Source organism: Ursus maritimus, unplaced genomic scaffold, assembly GCF_017311325.1.
Source record: "Ursus maritimus isolate PB19 unplaced genomic scaffold, ASM1731132v1 scaffold_4, whole genome shotgun sequence".
Lineage (NCBI taxonomy): Eukaryota > Metazoa > Chordata > Mammalia > Carnivora > Ursidae > Ursus > Ursus maritimus.
Window position 1 is genome coordinate 43,418,175 of NW_024426552.1, and position 15,911 is coordinate 43,434,085.

Here is a 15,911-nt window from a genome sequence, read left to right on the forward strand (position 1 = left end):
TCACTAAATACATCTACAAGGTCCCTTTTGCTGTATAAGGTAACATGTTCTCAGATTCTGTGGATTAGAAAGTAGGGAGCCATATTCAACCAACTAATTAAGGGATGAAGATGGGAAAAATGGGTTTTAATGCTGTTGATTGAATCGCACCCCCCCCCCCAAATTCATATGTTGAAGCCGTAACTCCTGATGTGACTGTATTTGAAAACAGGTCTTCTGGTTTTAATGAAGGATAAGTGAGGTGGTAAGTGTGGAGTCCTAATCTGATAGCTCTGGTGGCTTTAGAGGAAGAGGCAGAGAGATAGCTCTCTGTTTGAACTCATCAAGGAATGCCGATGTACAGACACAGAGCAAAGATGGCCGTCTGTAAGCCAGGAAGAGAGCTACAACCAGGAACTGAATCGGGTGGTACCATGCTCTTGGACTTGCTCAAGCCGACTAATACAGAGGATGATGATAAGGTGGCCCCTGGGAAACTTCCAGGTGATTATACAAGTGTAAGAGAGAAATCTGAGCTACAAGTTTAGATTTGGAACTTCACAGCCAAGAGACAGTACTTGGAGGTGGTGAAAGACATTACCCCTGGTAGATAGTGTATATACTGAAAAGAAGATATAGATGAGTAAAGAACCATTTGTTTCTGGTAACATTGTATCCAGTGCAAAGTACTCAGCAGCCTCACTGTGGGCGGAGGGACTGGCAGATGGTTGAATTGGTCATTTGTAGGGGGGCAGGGCAGTGGCCAAAGGGCAAAGGGAAATGCCAGGTACCTTTACTTCCCATAACTCTGCAAAACATATAGTTAATATTTTAAAGATAAGGAAACAGAGACTTGATTCCAGATAAGGAAACAATGACTTGAAGACATTGGGTAACTTTCTCTGGGTCACAGAGATTTTTTAATTAGATTTTATTTCTAACGTCATTCTTTTTTTTTTTTTTAAGATTTTTTTAATTTATTCATTTGAGAAACAGAGAGCAAGTGAGAGAACAAGCAGAGAGGAGGGGCAGAGGGAAAAGGAGAAGCAGATTCCCTGCAGAGCAGGGAGCCCTGTGCAGGGCTCAATCCCAGGACCCTGGGATCATGACTGGAGCCAAAGGCAGACGCTTAACTGACTGAGTCACCCGGGTACCCCAACGTCATTCTTATGATGCCAAAATGGAGAATCAATTTTTATCATTGTGCTGCGGAGTTTTGGAATGCCTTTTTTTTTTTTTTTTTTAGTCCAAAGAGGAACTCTTTAAATATCCCTTTAGGCAAGAAATGAGGTGGTTTGAGAGACCATCTGGTAGAGACTAATACAATGGATTAAAAAGGTGCTCTGGGGTAGAGGTATCAGTGAGTTTGAAAAGTCAAAATATTGTGAATAAGAGTATTCAGTAGGTAAGCAATATACTGGACTTATGATGTCAGAATTAGAGCAAATTTTAATCTCCTTGAGGACAGTGTTGCATTTGGGAGCATGTTTCAGAGGAAAAGAATAAAAAGTAGGAGGTAGAGACTTCCAGTTATGCAATGAATACGTCACAGGAATAAAAGGTACACAGCATAGAGAATATAGTCAATGGTATTGTGATAGTGCTGTATGGTGACAGATGGTAGCTACACTTGTGGTGAGCATAGAATAACACATAGACTTGTTGAATCACTGTTGTACATCTGAAACTGATGTCACATTGTGTGTCAAGTATACCTCAATTAAAAAGAATTAAATTAAATTAATAATAAATAATCTTGTGCCTGAATCATGCAGTTAAATCCTCAACACCTCCTTGGTGATGCACACATAAACTTCAAGCATATGGCAGATTCATTCATTCAACAAATTATTGAGTGCCTCTTTGATGCCAGGAATCTTGCTCGGTGCTGATGTATAAAGATCAAAAAGATATAGTCTGTGTCCATTCATCTGTTGATGGACATCTGGGCTCTTTCCATAGTTTGGCTGTTGTGGACATTGCTTCTATAAACATTGAGGTGCAGGTGCCCCTTCGGATCACTACATTTATATCTTTGGGGTAAAGAAGATGTGGTATATATATATATAATGGAATACTACTCAGCTGTCAAAAAAATGAAATCTTGCCATTCACTCAGCAACATGAGTAGAACTAGAGGGTATTAGACTCAGCGAAATAAGTCAGTCAGAGAAAGACAGTTATCATATGATCTCATTCATATGTGGAATTTAAGAAACAAATCAGAGGATCATAGGGGAAGAGAGGAGAAAAAATAAAACAAGATGAAATCAGATAGGGAGATAAACCATAAGAGACTCTTTATCATAGGAAACAAACAGGGTTGCTGGAGGGGAGGGGGGTTGGCGGATGGGGTAACTGGGTGATGGACATTAAGGAGGGCATGTGATGTAATGAGCACTGGGTATTATGTAAGACTGATGAATCACTGACCTCTACCTCTGAAACTAATAATACATTATATGTTAATTAATTGAATTTAAATAAAAAAAATAAAATGGGAAGAAGGGCAGTCTTGTAGTAGTACTAAACACTTAACCTGTGGGATCTGACATTATCTCCATGTTGATAGTGTCAGAATTGAGTTGAATTGTAGGGCACCCAGCTGGTACAGAATTGCTTGGTGGTGTGGGAAAAGCTCCACACCTTGGAATTTGGAGCAGAAGTAGATCATAATTTTGGGCACTCCTGCCCTATTTCAGATGCATCATGATGCTACAAAAAGCATATTGTCATGTAAATAATATTTGTTTTTAATACTAGTTTTTAGTGTGATATTCCTAGCGATGTTTAAACATTTTCTCCTGAACCCAATCATTGCAATTAATACTATCATTTTAATATATCATGTAAATTTTAAACACAAAATAAAAATTTTAAAAGATGAGATATAAAAACATAATAAAAGATATGGTCTCTGCTATTAGGATGTTTAAAGTTAGTGAGGAAAAACATGAGTTAATAGTTGAAACCATGAGGTACTAGCACTAGAATCATAGTTGGTCCAGGATACAGAGAAGCATGAAGCAGGGAGCAGTCAACTCAGCCTTTTGAAGGTATGTTTATCGAACAAGCAACTTCAAATTCTTTCTTAATGAATCAGTCAAATAATATTTTATTGTCCGGTTATTGCCAGCCTCTTGACTCACTCCCATGTGTCCTAATAAGAAAGGCAGAATTTTATTAAAAAGCAAGCCCTGTAATACAATGAAAGACCCCCTTTGCCTCAAGTAAATAAAGACAAATTTTTATCAAATACAGGGCTTTGTTTGACAGCAATAGATGTGTTTGCTAGTAGACAGCGTATGTGCATAAACATCAAATAATGTTTGGAAAGTGCATTGAGAAGCAGCACTGCAGGCATGCCTGTGATCAGAGAGTCTGGCCACTCCTGACAACTGACTGGGCTGTGAAATTGGAGGCTGATTGTGAACAAAAGGACATGTCAGCTAGGAAGTTAGTGTAGAGAAACACTTCAGTGCACAAACAAAGCATTAAAATACAATGTAGCTCTCCAAATATTGGGGCAGGGGGCAGAGATGAGTGCGCTGAAGTCATGAGTCAACTTTTCAGGCATCTGGAATGATTACATTCTTCATGCTTCTGGATTACTGGCTTGCATCCACTTCTTATATTCAAATCAGAAAAAATTGAAGAAATTATGTCATTAAAAAAATTAAAAAAGAAAAACTTGCCCAGAAAGGAAAAGAGGCTGTCTAATATTTGGAATGTGGTTTGGGAAAAAATGGATAATATAAGATAATGTGTTACTTAATTCATTCACTGAAAAATCCTTACCCATTGTTTGATGAGGAAGTTAAAAAATTCCTTCTTGGGTGTTAAAGAAATCCTGTTTCCTGACCTAGACTTTAAGAGCCTCGCCACGAAGGATACTTAGAATAACATATTTAACATATCTTCTGTGGATCCAGCATAATTTGAAAATATTCTGTGGTTACATGGAACCTTTTTAGGACTCAAAAAGATTTGCGAGTATTTACACATTAATCTTTATCTCTCAAAAAGTAGCTAGGTGGTAGGTATTTAAACCACCTCTCTCAATGATACTAAAGCAGGAAAAAAATAATGTGACTTCCTCTGACACCACAAAACAAATTGGTGAAGGTGGGCATAGAAGCCGTAATTTCTAAGAACCTGTCCTCTCCCATGTCTTAATCAGTTCTTCCTACTGACAAGTCTGGTTAAACATGAGAAATCTTGCATCGTGTTGAATCTTTCTGTGAAGTTGAATCAGAAGCATTCAATATCAAATATTTCAACTGGTGTGAAATTACAAATTTTCTAAAAATTGTTGTTCTCTTTCACACGTAGAAGGTGTGCTATGTATCGGGAAGAAATCCAATAGAATAGTCACAAGTCCTTGAATACAATTGGGTAGGTGACCCTTATGATAACATTAATAATAATGGAATTTAACTTAAGACCTCAAGAGACTAATACAACTCTCTAGAACTAAATTAAAAATTGGCTATATGTTTTTCCTTCATGCCTCTTCTTTTTTAGCACTTTCTTTATATGACACTTAAAAATATTCTTCCCTTTGCCTTCACACTCAGGAAGGAAAGTGGATTGTGCACAGTGAAGTTTTTAAAAAAACTGAATACAGAAGATATTGAGGTATCTCTATACTGTACACAATGAAAAGAAAGAAAGGAGACTGTATAATTTAAAAAAAAAAAAAGTTACTATATTGGAAAATCCCTGTCTTCTAAGATATCCCAACTTGGGTCTAGCGTTTTTTCCCCCCTCATGTATTCATTTTGTTCATTCAACAAGTATTAAAGAGTTGTTTATTATGTCCTAGGTACTGTGGATACAATAAAAGATAGAGATGTCAAGGCCCATGCTTTCCTGACTTAGATTATAGTTGACCTGGTCAAGGGGAGATTTTTGAAATGTAGCAATACGTACCAAATATATAATATTGTTAAAAATGAATTTCAGAGAAATTACAAATAGTCAAAAGTGCTTTACAGTAAGTATGTTATGCTAATACTCTCAAGCCAAAGATCCCAGGAACACACTATACTTGAAAAAGTTGGGTTTATTGTTCATTTCCACAAGGGAAAACAGCATGTGGAACTGTAGTGTGTGTCAGTAAGGAAATGTTAGATGAAACCTATTACAGAATTTGGGCTTTGATTGGGTGATGTGGGCAATCTAGGAAGCAGGAGTTTGCTCTGAGATGCTGTCAGAAAGCAGCAACAATTGTGTAATTGAGTATGTGTTTTGGGTTTTTTATATTAAGTATTTTTTATTCTATTTATTTTTATTGACGCATAGTTGACACACAATGTTACATTAGTTTCAGTTGTACAACATAGTGATTCAACAACCTTATACATTATGCTATATTCACAAGTGTAACTACCACCTGTCACCATGCAACACTATTCCAGTACCATTGACTATATTCCCTGTGCTGCACCTTTCATCCCCATGACTTATTCATTCCATACTGGAAGCCTGAACCTCCCACTCCCCTCACCCCTTTTTGCCCATCTCCCCACCCACTCCTCTTTGGCAGTCACCAGTTCTCTGTATTTATAGGTCTGTTTCTGCTTCTTTACTTTATTCATTTTGATTTTTATAGTCTTCATATAGATGAAATGATGTGGTATTTGTCTGTCTGACTTATTTCACTTAGCATAGTATCCTCTAGGTTCATCCATGTTATTGCAAATGGCAAAATCTCATTCTTTTATTAGCTGAGTAATACTCTGTTGTGTATATATACCATGTTGCCTTTATGCATTTGTCTATCAGTGGGCACTTAGGTCGCTTCCATATCTTGACTCTTATGAATAATGCTGCAATGAAAATGGGAGTGTAGATATATCTTCAATATCCTTTTTTCATTTTTTAGGGGGTAAATACTCAGTAGTAGAATTCCTGAATTGTATGGTATTTTTTTTTTTTTTTTAATTTTTGGGGAGCCTCCATACTGATTTCCATAGTGGCTGCACTAATTTATATTCCCACCAACAGTATGTTACCCTGTTGATGATATAGGGATTCTTACCCAAAGGCCATGGGATGCCAAACACACAACACCTTACATTAGACAAATGAGATTGGAGGATATTTATTAATTATATGTACTCACAGACCAGGGGGGAAGAGGATACAACACAGGGCCGGATAGAGTTTACCCTCGGGAACCTAGCAAACAACCAGGGGGCTGTAAAAGGCAAGCTTTGTAGCAGGATATAGAATGAGGTGCCCCCTGGTTCCCTTAGGAGGATGTGATTGGCTTGTTTGAATCATTACACAGACTGGCAGGAAAGTGAAACCTGCTACGCATTTGATAAAGAGGGATGTTTGGCTGGAGGACCTGACGTATGGGAGCAGAGTGGGAGGGAGAGCCTTTGGGAAGGCTATTTGAACCTTTCCCAATTTCTCCCAGATATTAAAGCAGCACATAATATTGGGCCTTAATTTTAGGACTTACACTACAGTATCTTAATGAATTTTATCTACATGGAGGGGAGACCAGAACAAGGATAAGGTTATAATTGGTAAAAAAGCAACAGTTACTCATTTTAGCCAAGAGATGAGGGAATATTTAGCATTTTGGCATATGACCTTGCCTTTGTCTGTGCTTAGGCAAAATTATGCAGTGACCTTGCTCTGTCGCATTTTATCATGGTCCCAGGGTGACCTTGTCAAGTCTGGTATACTGTGTGATAGGAGAATAACATTGTCCAGCTCTGAGAGTGAGGCCAGGTTCTGATGTAGGGCTGTTAATTTTTTCTTTCTCATTTGGGAAGGAACTGATAGTAGTGGGGGATTAAATTAGATGGATTGATCAGAGAAAGTTTTCTGAAGGAGGGACTTCAAATCTTGGCCTTCACTGCTAATAAGAAGCCATCCACATAAAGAAGGACTGAGAAGGATGGAGACAAGGGAGGAAGGGAGACAATTTTTGAAGAGCGTTCCTGTCAGAGGGAAATAGCAAATGTGAAGAATGAAATACCTCATTAGACCTGAGAGATATGTTCTAAAAAGCCATGGGGACTGTGGTTCTTTGCTTCCATGACTCTCAAGGGGTTGGCGGTAGGGGAGAACCAGAACTTCGGAACATGGGGAAGAGCATTTTGGAAAGCCTCCAGGGGACTGAGAGGTGATAATCATCCAAGATGGGTGGTTCCTCACTACCTCCACCATTCTCCCACAGTTTTAACTTGGTTATGTAGAATCTATATGGAAAAGCCAATACTAATTATTATTATAGCCTAATAACAAAATGTTAATGATAATAAATACTGCAGACAACAAAGAATAGTGGTTATAAGCATGGACCCTGGAACCAGACTTCCTGGGTTCAAATTACAGTTTTGCCATTTTCTAGCTATGTCTCCATAGACAAGTTACTTAGCTTAGGTATCTCAGCTTCTTCAACTGTAAAATGGGGATAATAATGGTACCCACCCCAAAGGTTTGTTGTCAATGTTAAAATATATATTTAGTTTTTAGACCCAACTCATGGTAAGCACTGTATAAGGGCTATCTATGTAATATTGATGGTGACAATGATTGGTAAAGAAAAAAATCTGTAGTTAACAACATTTTTCTATAGTCATGAGTTAATGATGGACTAACCAGGATATATAAATGTCCACACATCTTATTGAGGAATGATTTAGCTTATTTGTGGTCATGTATAGGGCCTCCACTCTTGCTGCAAGGTCTTTGGCAATATCTGAAACTATGCATTTAATTTAAAATATTTTTTCCTCTCTGTCTGATATGTCTGATACAACCAGCCCTACCACAGATAAGGGTTTTAATACATTCTGTGACTGAATTTTTTGGACTTTGCCTAAAGAATGCACTAGGAGTCTCAGATCTTTAATTGAGGCAACCATATTTAGTGTCACTGAAATAAGTGTGATAACAGCTTGATCGTGCAAAGTTTGACATGAAGAAAACTCCTGCCTGGTGATAATAGGATACATGAATTTCAGACAACAGAAAACCAAAGAAAATTACCACTCTACCTGCCTTGATCAAATAACAACAGAGTTTTCTGTTTGTTTCACTGTATCCAAAAGTTTACTTGGATTACTCTGAAATGTTAACAGAAAATCACTTGGATTATGGGCTTGTGGCAGGTGAGGAGTTTTAAAATATTGCTAAGTTTTTATATTTACTAGCACACTTATTAAGGCAAAAGAAAAGAAAAAGAAAAAAAGAAATATCTGTTTTGTTCTAGATATTCATATGATAAACCACAGTGATCTGAGAAGGAATTTCAAGCATCTTAGTAGGCCTGGGTGTATCAGAAATTAACTTAAATGTATGTACATACCTTTTCTCTCAAGGTTCAGAGCCCCAGTAGAAAAATGTGGAACATCTCTATCAATTGCCTTTTTTTATGTCTGAGGGAAAATCTTTTGAAAAATAAAAGAAACATTACAAACAAAACTGGAAAACTGTGGCTTCTTTTTCCTGTGAGCATAAGAACATTTAACCCCCAACAGGTTGAGAATATCATTAAGTAAAAAAGATTTTTCTTGTTTTGATGTCAAATTAAACAAGATTTGTAAAAGTCCAATTTCATATGCACTGAACTTAGGGACTCCATTGTAGTCTGTGTTTTCTGTTTGCTTATTTGTTGGTTTAACATATATAGAGTAACCCTCTTGTTAGACTGTTTTCTATTTCTTTTTTTTTTAATTTTATTTTAATGTTTTTTTTTTATTATATTATGTTAGTCACCATACAGTACCTCCCTGGTTTCTGATGTAAAGTTTGATGATTCATTAGTTGCGTATAACACCCAGTGCACCATGCAATACGTGCCCTCCTCACTACCCATCACCAGTCTATCCCATTCCCCCACCCTCCTCCCCTCTGAAGCCCTCAGTTTGTTTCTCAGAGTCCATAGTCTCTCATGCTTCATTCCCCTTCTGATTACCCCCCTTTCTTTATCCCTTTCTTCCCCGACCGATCTTCTAGTTCTTATGTTCCACAGATGAGAGAAATCATATGATAATTGTCTTTCTCTGCTTGACTTATTTCACTTAGCATTATCTCCTCCAGTGCCGTCCATGTTGCAGCAAATGTTGAGAATTCGTTCTTTCTGATAGCTGAGTAATATTTCATTGTATATATGGACCACAACTTCTTAATCCAGTCATCTGTTGAAGGGCATCTTGGTTCCTTCCACGATTTAGCTATTGTGGACAATGATGCTATGAACATTGGGGTGCATATGGCCCTTTCTTCACTACATCTGTATCTTTGGGGTAAATACCCAGTAGTGCAATGATAGGGTAGCTCAATTTTTAACTTTTTAAGGGACCTCCACACTGTTTTCCAGAGTGGCTGTACCAACTTGCATTCCCACCAACAATGTAGGAGGGATCCCCCTTCTCCACATCCTCTCCAGCAATTGTTGTTTCTTGCCTTGTCAATTTTTGCCATTCTAACTGGCATAAGGTGGTATCTTAGTGTGGTTTTGATTTGAATTTCCCTGATGGCTAATGATTTCGAACATTTTTCATGTGTCTGTTGGCCATTTGTATGTCATCATTGGAAAACTGTCTGTTCATATCTTCTGCCCATTTTATGATTTATTTGTTTCTCATGTATTGAGTTTGAGAAGTTCTTTGTAGATCTTGGATACCAGTCTTTTATCTGTAGCATCATTTGCAAATATATTCTCCCATTCCGTGGGCTGCCTCTTAGTTTTTTTGACTGTTTCCTTGGCTGTACAGAAGCTTTTTATCTTGATGAAGTCCCACAAGTTCATTTTATCTTTTGTTTCTCTGCCTTTGGAGATGTGTCATGAAACAGGTTGCTTTGGCCGATGTCGTAGAGGTTGCTGCCTATGTTCTCTGCTAGGATTTTGATGGATTCCTGTCTCACATCGAGGTCTTTCATCCATTTGGAGTTTATCTTGTGTATGGTGTGAGAGAGTGGTCAAGTTTCATTCTTTTGCATGTAGCTGTCCAATTTTCCCAGCACCATTTATTGAAGAGACTGTCTTTTTCCCACCGGATGTTTTTTCCTGCTTTATCAAAGATTAGTTGCCCAAAGAGCCGAGGGTCCATTACTGGGTTTTCTATTCTGTTCCATTGGTCTATGTGTCTGTTTTTGTGCCAGTACCATGCTGTCTTTGTGATCACAGCTTTGTAGTACAGCTCGAAATCCGCATTGTGATGTCCCCAGCTTTGTTTTTCCTTTTCAACGTTCCTTGGCATCGGGGCCTTTTCTGGTTCCATACAAATTTAAGGACTATTTGTTCCAGTTCTTTGAAAAATGTCATCGGTATTTTGATCGGGATAGCATTGAAAGTGTATATTGCTCTGGGTAGCATAGACATTTTAACTATGTTAATTCTTCCTATCCATGAGCATGGAATATTTTTCCATCTTTTTGTGTCTTGCTCAATCTTTTCAAGAGTGATTTATAGTTTCTAGAATAAGATCTTTCATCTCTGATTAAGTTGATTGCAAGGTAGATTATGTGTTTTGGTGCTATTGTAAATGGGATAGTTCCACCATTTCTCTTCTTCAGTCTCATTATTCATGTATACAAATGCAACTGATTTCTGAGCATTGATTTTGTATCCGCCACATTACTGAATTGCTCTATAACTTCTAATAGTTTGGGAGTGGATTCTTTTGGGTTTTCCATATAGAGTATCATGTCATCTGCGAAGAGACTTTGACTTCTTCTTTGCTGATATGGATACCTTTGATCACTTTTGTTGTCTGATTGCTGTGCAAGGACTTCTAGTACTATGTTGAATAATAGTGGCGAGTGGGCATCCTTGTCATGTTTCTGATCTTAAGGGAAAGGCTTCAGCTTTTCCCCATTGAGAATGATATTTGCTATAGGCTTTTGGAGATGGTTTTTTGAGATTGAGGAATAGCCCTCTATCCCTACACTCTGAAGGGTTTTAATCAGGAAAGGATGCTGTATTTTGTCTGCTTTTTCTGCATCTATTTAGAGAATCATATGATTTTGAATTTTTCTTTCTGGATAAAATCTAAGACACTGATAGATTTGCGAATGTTGAACCACCCTTGCATCCCAGGGATGAATCCCACTTGGTCATGATGGATAATCCTTATGTCTGTTGGATTCTAGCAAGTATCTTGTTGAGGATTTTGGCGTCCATATTCATTAGGGAAATCGGTCTGTAATTCTCCTTTTTGAGGGGTCTTTGCCTGGTTTGGGGATCAAGTAATATTGCACTAGAATGAGTTTGGTAGCTTTCCTTCTGTTTCTATTTTTGAAATAGCTTTAGGAGAATAGGTATTATTTCTTCTTTGAATGTTTCGTAGAATTCCCCAGGAAAACCATCCGGGCCTGGAGTTTTGTTTTTTGGAAGCTTGTTTATCACTGACTCAATCTCTTCATAATTAATTGGCCTGTTTAAAAAATCAATTTCTTCCTGTTTCAATCTTGGTAGTTTATAGGTTTCCAGGAAGGATTCCATCTCTTCCAGATTGCTTAGTTTATTGGCATATAGCTGTTGATAAAAGTTTCTAATAATCCTTCCAATTTCATTGGTGCTGGTTGTGACCTCTCCTTTTTCATTCATAATTTTATTAATTTGGATCCTTTCTCTATTCTTTTGGATAAGTCTTGCCAGTGGTCTGTCAATTTTATTGATTGAACCAGCTTCTAGTTCTGTTGATCAGTTTTATTGATTGAACCAGCTTCTAGTTCTGTTGATCTGCTCTACTGTACTCCTGATTTCTAATTCATTGATTTCTGCTCTAATCTTGGTGAACTGCTTCCTCGTGCATGGATTAGGCCTGTCCCTCTGTTGCTACTCCATCTTCTTGAGGTGAGAATATAAAAACTGCATTTTAGATTTTTCTATTCTTTTGAGTGAGGCTTGGATAGATATGTATTTCCCCCTTAGGACTGCCTTTGCAGTATCCCATAGGTTTTGGACCATTGTGTTTTCATTCTCGTTGGTCTCCATAAATTGTTTAAATTGATTTTTGATTTCCTCATTTATCCAATCATTCCTGAGCAGGATGGTTCTTAGTCTCCAAGTGTTTGAGTTTCTTCCAAATTTTTCCTTGTGGTTGAGTTCCAATTTCAGAGCGTTGTGGTCTGAGAATATGCAGGGAATAATTTCAGTCTTTTGGTATCGGTTGAGACCTGTTTTGTGACCCAGAACATGGTCTATTCTTGAGAATGTTCCATGGGCATTAGAATAGAATGAGTATTCTTTGGTTCTGGGGTGTAGTGTTCTATATATATCTATGAGGTCCAACTCATCGAGTATGGCATTCAAAGCTCTTGTTTCTTTGCTGATTTCTTGCTTAGGTGATCTGTCTATTGCTGATAGTGGAGTGTTGAGGTCCCCTACTATTAACATATTTTTATCTATATGTCTCTTTATTGTGGTTAAAAGTTGGCTTGTGTATCTTGCTGCTCCCCTGTTGGGGGCATATATATTTATAATTGTCATATCCACTTGTTGGATACATCCTTTAAGAATAATATAGTGCCCTTCTGTGTCTCTAATTATAGTCTTTAGTTTAAAATCCAATCTGTCTGATATGAGAATTGCTACCCCAGCTTTCTTTTGAGGTCCAATGGCGTGAAAGATGGTATTCCATCCCTTTACTTTCATTCTGAATATATCTTTAGGTTCAGAATGAGTCTCTTGTAGACAGCAAATGGATGGGTCATGTCTTTTCATCCAATCTGCAACCCTGTGTCATTTTATGGGAGCATTTAGGGCATTTACATTGAGACTCATTATTGAGAGATATGATTTTAATGATGCCATGTTGCCAGTAAAGTCTTTGTTTGTATTGGTTGTGACTTTCTGTTCTGTATCACTCTTGGGGCCTTTTTACTTTTATAGAACCCCCCTTAATATCTCCTGTAGGGCTGGTTTCATGGTTACGAAATTGGTCAATGACTGGCAATTCTGGAAGGTCTTTCTTTCTCCATCAATTCTGAATGACAGCCTTGCGGGATAAAGGGTCCTTGGCTGCATGTTTTTCTCTGAAAGAGCTTTAAAAATGCCCCCCCAACCCTTTCTCTCATTCCAGGTCTGTGTAGACAGGTCTGACATAATTCTGATACCTTTGCCTTGGTACATGAGAAATTTCTTTGCCTTGGCCACTTTCAATACTATATCCTTGGATCTAATATTTGCGAATTGCACTGTGATGTGACGTGGTGTAGGTTTGCTGTGGTTGAGCTGGGGAGGGGTCCTCTCTGCCTCTTGGACACGAATGTTTGTTTCCCTCGCTAGATTAGGGAAGTTTTCAGCTACAATTTGTTCAAATATCTCTTCTAGACCTCTGTTTTTCTCCACCCCCTCGGGGATGCCGATGATTCTGACATTGGATCGTTTCATTGAGTCAGTAATCTCCCGTAACCTACATTCCTGAGCGTGGATTTTTTTGAGTCCAGATTCTATTCTAGCTATGTCTTCTACTAACCCATGTCCAATTCGCTGATACGTTCTTCTGCCTCATTCACCCTGGCCGTCAGAGCCTCTAGTTTTGACTGCATTTGGCTCATAGAATTTTTAGTTTCTGCCAGATTCACTCTCATTTCTGCCCTTAGAGATTCTATATTCTCATTATCATTTTCGTTAATACTTTTTTCAAGTCTACACATCATCTTGACCATTGTTACTCTGAATTCCATTTCTGATAATTTGGTTATATCCATATCCATTAGTTCTGTGGCAGAGGCCACAGACTCATTGTCTTTTCTTTGCTTGGGGGGATTTCTCCTTCTCGTCATTCTGATGAGGAGAGGTTGCGGGGTTGTCCAGAGCCCAAATTATTGACCGGGACCCAGGCTGTGCGCCCTTGTTTTATAGGGATCTGAGGAACGTGGGCTTCTTGATTTTTCAGCCTGCCTTCTGGGGGAGGGGCCTGCGGCACTGATACTCAGGCAACCCTGTTTGGGTAGAGTGTCCGTGTCCCCTGCAAGGGGGGATGGGGATGGGCACACTGTGAGCCGGTATTTCAGGCTTTTGTTCTCTGGCGGCTTTCTCTGGCAGTTTGCTGTGCCTCTTCTGAGAGTCAGAGCAGCAGTGGCTGAATCTCAGCCTCTGTCTCAGAACAGAGGGATCGCGGACCGTTCTCCACTGATGTTCTGGCCACTTTAACTCTGTTTCTGTTGGTGCTGCTCAACCCTGCAGCATCCCGGGATGTGCGCCCCACCACCCAGTGGGACCCAGCCCTCACTTCCAGGGTTGGTGCGTCTCTGTCCTTTGTGTTTCTAACACTGCCAGCTGCCCCCACGCGCTCCCGGAGCTACCGGTCTCAGTCTGGTTCCAGTGATCGCTTAGGAGCTCCGTTTCAGTCTGGTCTCGCGCGTTCCCCAGCTCACGGTCTCAGTCCGCTCTCTTGCGGGTGCCGGGTCCGTGAGTCCGCCCGCTCCCTCGTGCAGGTGGCTACCACTTCCCGGCGCCCGAACGCTGCGGCTCCCTCCCCCTTCCATTTATCTTCCGATATCTGTGTGCGGATTCATGGCTCCCCACTTCGTACCTCAATACTCAGCGCTGGAGATGTTCATTTGTAGAGATCCAGATGTATCTTCCTGCGTCTCAGGCTGATTCCGTGGATGTTCAGGCTGGTCTGGTACCTATCCAACTTGACTGAGGGGACCGGCTGAAAAAGGGGTTCCCTACTCCTCCGCCATCTTAACTCCCCTCTGCTTTTGGACACATTTGCACATAATTTAAGAAGCAGCATTTTGGCTTGTTTCCTTCCTAGGTTGTTTTTGTTTTTTACTTAAACAATATCTTAGCATTCACACCAAGAAGTAGTTAACATTGATATATAGTCAACATTAAGTTGACTATAATGAATTGGTTCAAAGAAAATACAGATAACTGAAATCTGTGGTACTGCAAAAATTTAATTTGGTCCTCTACACTTAAATTTACATTGCATTGAACTATTAGCCAGACCTGCTAGCTAATAAACGAATTGAGGATAGTTTAATTTTCATTTCTTTGATCCTTCCAAAGATTCATATAACTCATTTCTTTGACTCTTCCAAAGATTCATATATCTTAAAGCACATGAATAGCACTTTACAGTTGATAAGGACTTTTTCTTTTATCATCACTTTTGATCTTCCCAATATCCTTATGAGGAAGGGACATTACAGAATTATGGAAGATTTTATTATTATCTTCACTTTCCAGATTAATAAATTGGTGATCAAGTATCATGCTCTTAAGTGAATGCAGGTAATTGGCCTCAGGAAAGTTAAGTCTGGAATTTTAAGCTTTATTGAACTTACTGCATTGCACTGAGAAAACTTCCAACTTTCTTTCCCACAATAATCCCTCTAGTGATCCTTGTGTCTTTATGGCTTCTAAACTTTGAACCTTTGTCTTCACTTTTCTCACTCCCTGTCTGGAATGTCACTGCTTTTCTTGAATATCCAAACTACACCCATCGCTCAAGGTCCAGCAGAAGTTTTACCTGCTCCAAGAAGTCTTCTGATCCCAGTGTTCTTACTTAATGAATACAGTGTTTGCAAAGATTGGTTCTTATGTTCTTAAGGGTTTTATTTATGTTCAGCTAAATTCTTCTACTTGACTATAAGCTCCTAAGAACAGAGACCAATTCTTATACTTCTTTGAAAGTCACAGCACTCTATTACTGGATATATGTGTAGTAAATTCATCATAAATATTTGGCTATTATTCCTTACTGCCCAGTGAAGCCATTGCTGAGCCATACGTCATCTTACTATATCTGTATTCCAGCCATAACTTGTAATTTAGTTTGTATAATCACCTATTACAGTTGAGTTCAGTGTAGTCATTTCAATATGTTCATATACCAATTGACCCGAGCATTGACTTCTGATGGTAGTGAAGCTCAGGCATATGGCCTACAGGGTCAAATCCACTACACATGCCTGATGGATTCACTGAATAGAGAGACATT

General features: G+C 38.8%; 1 protein-coding gene across 1 annotated transcript in view; it reads left to right on the top strand.

Moving 5' to 3' along the window:
• Positions 1-15,911, top strand: part of EPHA6 (EPH receptor A6) — an 829,344-nt gene that overhangs the window by 626,273 nt on the left and 187,160 nt on the right. The window lies entirely within an intron of this gene.